Source organism: Schistocerca piceifrons, chromosome 3 (assembly GCF_021461385.2).
Source record: "Schistocerca piceifrons isolate TAMUIC-IGC-003096 chromosome 3, iqSchPice1.1, whole genome shotgun sequence".
In the NCBI taxonomy this organism is placed as follows: domain Eukaryota; kingdom Metazoa; phylum Arthropoda; class Insecta; order Orthoptera; family Acrididae; genus Schistocerca; species Schistocerca piceifrons.
The window spans coordinates 182,546,768-182,552,253 of NC_060140.1; the positions used below are offsets into that span (position 1 = coordinate 182,546,768).

The 5,486-nt window shown below is 44.8% G+C and overlaps 1 pseudogene; it reads right to left on the minus strand.

The window, feature by feature from the left end:
* Positions 1 to 1,139: 1,139 nt before the first annotated feature.
* LOC124790546 lies at positions 1,140 to 1,257 on the minus strand (annotated as a pseudogene).
* Between the last annotated feature and the right edge of the window lie 4,229 nt (positions 1,258 to 5,486).

Sequence of the window (5,486 nt, forward strand, 5' to 3'; positions counted from 1 at the left end):
CTGTGCATAGTGGATTAAAAAGAATAGTACAGTGGTCTAGCACTCGCTCATAAGTCACACGTGTCTGTTGTCATGCTAAGGATCCTTGAGATGTGAAGAGCAACGCTACGAGACAGGGAATGACTGGAAACTGATGATTTGGAGCCTTGAATCAGGCTATTCGCTGTGGGAGCCCAATGCAATGGTTTGCGTTTGGCCAATACCTGTGGAATGCTACCTGCCATCATGTTTGGTGCCAACAGCGCATTATGGGCGAGGCTGGGGTGTTTTAATGGTTAGGATATAGTCCCCATATTGTGCTTAAGAAAACGCTCTATGCAGAAGGATATGAATACATTTGACAGCATCGTCATCTTTGCATAGTAAGGAACATTTCCATGTCAGCATGACAACGCACCTTGTCATATAACGGCATCTGTGACACAATGGCTTGTGGACAATAACATGTCTGCACAGAGTCCCGACCAGAACATAACAGAACTTCTTTGAGATGACTTAGAACGTTAACTTGGCCACAGACTCCAGCGTCTAACATCATTACCTTCTTGAGGAAGGTTTGGCTGTCCTTCCTGCAGACTTTCGGACACCCCATTAAAAGTGTTCGCAGAGAAGTTGGAGCGTCGTAAAGCCGAACGGTGGACACATCTCATTTTAACATCCGCTAATAAGTGTTCGGATAGTTTTCATCCGACAGCGTACACTTAAAAGACAAAACGTCTCGAACAGAAGGAGCTATTCTGAGAGGGGAAGGATAACATTTCCAACTAGACAGGTGAATAATCCCTTCGGGCCTCACTCTCAACAACGCCTTACGACTTTACGTTGTACAAACAGTCTCTCAGGAGGAATAGTAAATATTCTACGGGACGATACTACAAACTAATTCAAATAAAATGTTGCATAAAACTAATAACTAAACTAAACTCCTCCCGAACTGGCCATGAAGGCCCAACGGTACCGAAAGTATCGACCGGTCACCGTGTCATCCTCAGACCATAGTCGTCACTGGATGCGGATTGGAGGGGCGTGTGGTCAGCACACCGCTCTCCCGACCGTATGTCAGTTTACGAGACCGGAGCCGCTACTTCTCAATCAAGCAGCTCCTCAGTTTGCCTCACAAGGGCTGAGTGCACCCTGCTTGCCAACAGCGCTCGGCGGACCAGATGGTCACCCATCCAAGTGCTAGCCCAGCCCGACAGTGCTTAACTTCGGTGATCCGACGGGAACCGGTGTTACCACTGCGGCAAGGCCGTTGGCTGTTTCATAAAACACGTGAGCAATATCTATTGGTTGCAGATATACACTGAGGAGACAGGCATGGGATAGCGATATGCACATATACAAATGACGGTAGTATCACGTGCACAAGGTATGAAAGGGCAATGCATTGGCGGAGCTGTCATTTGTACTCAGGTGATTCACGTTGAAAGGTTTCCGACGTGATCATGGCCGCACGACGGGAATTAACAGACTTTGAACGCGGAATGGTAGTTGGAGCTAGCCATATGGAACATTCCTTTTCCGAAATCGTTAGGGAATTCAATATTCCGAGATCCAAAGTGCCATAAGTGTGCCGAGAATCCCAAATTTCAGGCATCACCCCTCACCACGTACAGCCCAGTGGCCGACGGCCTTCACTTAACGACCGAGAGCAGCGGCGTTTGCGTAGAGTTGTCAGTGCTAACAGACGAGTAACACCACGTAAAATAACCGCATAAATAAGCGTAGGACGTACAGCGAACGTATTCGCTAGGACAGAGCGCGAAATTTGGCGTTAATGGGCTATGGCAGCAGATGACCGAGGCTTTGCTAACATCGCGACATCGCCTGCAGCTCCTCTCCTGGACTCCATACCATATCGATTGGACCTTACAGAACTGGAAAACCGTGGCCTGGTCAGATGAGTCCCGATTTTAGTTGATAAGAGATGGTGGTATGGTTCGAGTGTGACGTAGACCCTAGGAAGTCATGGACCCAAGTTGTCAACAAGGCATTGCGCAAGCTCCTGGTGGTTCTATGATAATGTGGGCTATGATTTATATAGAATACACTGGGCCCTGGTTATATTGGGCTACTTGAAGACAATTTGCAGCCATTCGCGGACTTCATGTTTCCACACAACGATGCAATTTTTAGGGATGACAATGCTTCATGTCACTGGGCCACAACTGTTCGTAATTGCTTTGAAGAACATTCTGGATAGTTCGAGCGAATGATTTGGCCATCCTGACCCCCGACATGAATCCCTTCGAACATTTATGGAACATAATGGAGAGGTCAGTTCATGCACAAAATCCTACACAAGCAATACTCTCGCAGTTATGGACGGCTATAGGGGCAGCACGGCTTAATATTTCTCAAGGACATTCCAACGACTTTCTGACTCGCTGCCACGTCGAAATGGTGCGCTACGCCGCGCAGAATGAGGCCCGACGTGATATTAGGAGGTATCCCACGACTTTTGTTACCTCAGTGTAATAAGTTTAGATTGTAGACCAAACAAATACTCGCAGAATCTGTTAAGCAAAGGGAAATTATTAAGTGAAAGGTTTTTTTTCTTTTTACAACTTCAACGAACTCTCATTTCTCTTGATAACAGCACATGTAGCTCTTCTAAGGTCATCTTTTCAATCTTTTTTGAGGGCAGCACTATTCATAGACCGGACGATCAACTTCTATTTGATGTTTACTTATTCTTTGGTGATTTCGTCTTTCAACCGTCTCCGGAGGCAAGAATTTAAAAGTTGATCATTTCTGCCAACTCATCTGAAGTGTCACCTTACAACCAGAATGTGAAGGGGCCGCAATCTTGTAGTCGAAGGACTCTCTTCCAATAACGATGGAAGCTCATTTTCAAGAAAATCTACATAAAGGTGCCGGCCCTGAAAGATGATGGGGTAACACAATAGGTCTTATCTATAGGCTGTCTATCATACCACGCCACACATTTACAGTAAACCGTTCTTGATATTTACAAGCTGAAAAGCAAAACAGAAATGACAATCGATAAACCCACAATAACTGAATAACAACACATAAAATGCAAAGTTATCCCTGTAACCTGCTATATCTGCGGTATCAGTGGCATCTTCGGGTCATCGTCGACCGGATGCGTCCGGTGAACAGTGTGCTGCTGTCCAAATCATACTTTACGATCCCAGGTTGGTCAGCATATTGCGTTCTTTTCTGCTCGCCACTACTCCGGAAAGTATAGAGAATATAGATTTTACATTTCACTAAATGATGGTCACTTCCACAACATGTTCCTCTTTTAACTCTCACATCTCGAATTTTTAAACTGGCCTTTTGCCTCAAAATCAATAACTGATTTCCCCCTCTTGTATGGTTATACCATGTGAATTTATGTACATTCTTGTGAGCAAAGAATGTATTTTCTACTCGTAATTCATACCACTCCAATAAATCCGCTAACCTTTCCCGTTCTCACTCCTAACATCCTCCCCATACATCCCAATAGCCTTACTATTCCTCTCTTTCCCTACTCTGTTATCAAAATTTCTTGCCGGTATCAGTTCATAGCCACTTGGAACGGCTTCTACAGTCACTACCAGCATCTGTTCAAAATCGTCTTTTACTTTCAACGGCGAGGCCGGCCGGAATGGCCGTGCGGTTCTAGGCGCTACAGTCTGGAGCCGAGCGACCCCTCCGGTCGCAGGTTCGAATCATGCCTCGGGCATAGATGTGTGTGATGTCCTTAGGTTCGTTAGGTTTAATTAGTTCTAAGTTCTAGGCGACTGATGACCTCAGAAGTTAAGTCGCATAGTGCTCAGAGCCATTTGAACCATTTCAACGGCGAGTCTTCAGTTGGGGGATACACTGCCATCACTACATTCATTGCTCTAGCTCACAGATTGAGCTTTAACAACCTTCCATTAACTGCGTCCCATGAAACACACGAAATAAAGCAGATATTCATAACCAGTGCCTTTCTTTTTTTGTTTCAGAAAGTACAGCAACATCAGTGTTGTGTTGTCTTATGTCCATTAGAAAATCTTGTTGTTTACTACGGATGTCCTGTACATTCCAGGTACCAAAAAGCAAAGTCCTTTCCGTTGTCGAATCTCATTAACACCATCCGAAAACCGAGGTATATTACTAGGTATTTTGGTTGGCTGTTTTTTCTGTGGATGGAGAGCTGACCCATCATAAAGCCCCCAACCTGGAGAACCAGGATTTGTCATCGGGGTTTTCTTCCCCAAGGAAAATTGGCGTCACCACGCCTCAGGGTTCTTCCTACCCTTTGATGAAGAAGATGGGAAAGGAATAAGTAGGACAGCAAGACGCTCTGAATTACTTAGTTCACCCATCGGCTCTTGTGAATAAGGAAAGGAAAGAAAAGGGAATGACAGGACGTTGCAGGACACACTTCAAAAATGGTTGAAATGGCTCTGAGCACTATGGGACTCAACTGCTGAGGTCATTAGTCCCCTAGAACTTAGAACTAGTTAAACCTAACTAACCTAAGGACATCACAAACATCCATGCCCGAGGCAGGATTCGAACCTGCGACCGTAGCGGTCTTGCGGTTCCAGACTGCAGCGCCTTTAACAGCACGGCCACTTCGGCCGGCGGACACACTTCGTCTGGCTACTCAGCCTTCTTTAATGATTGTTAAACCAAACGCTAGTGATGATTAAACTATGCTCTGTGCAAAATTCTACCAGGAGGCTTCCTCTTTCATTCGATTCCCCCATTCCATATTCACCTACTATTTTTGCTTTTCTTCCTTCCTCTATTATAGAATTCCAGTCCCCATAGTTAAATTAAGTATCTGAATAATTTCTTTCATCTCATCGTACATTCCTTCAACCTCATCATCTGCGGAACTAGTTATCATATAAACTTGTACTACAATGGTGAGTGTGGGTTTTGTGCATGTCATGGCTACCATAAAGCGTTCAATATGCTCTTCATTGTACCTTACCCGCATTCCAATTTTCTTTTTCATTATTAAACCTACCCCTACATCACTTCTATTTGATTTTGTATTTATAATCCTGTATTCACCTGGCCAAAAGTCCTGTTCCTCCTGCCACTGAACTTCACTAATTTCGACTGTATGTAACTTCAACCTATCCATTCCCCTTTTTAAATTTTTTAACCTACATGCCCGATTAAGGGATCTAACATCCCGCTCTTCGATCCGTAGAAGCCAGATTTGTTTCTCCCGATGAAAACATCCTCTTGAGGAGACTCCATCTGGAGATACGAATGGGGGACTATTTTACCTCTGGAATATTTTACCCAAGAGGGCGCCATTGTCATTCAAACAGACAGTAGAACTGCATGCTCTCGGGAAAAGTTACGGCTGTAGATTCCACTTGCTTTCAGCCGTTCGGAGTACCAGTACAGCATGCTCGTTTTGGTTGATGTTAGAAGGCCAGATCAGTCGATCATACAGACTTTTGGCGCTGTAACTACTGAAAAGGCTGCTGCCCCTTTTCAGGAAACACACGTTTGTCTGG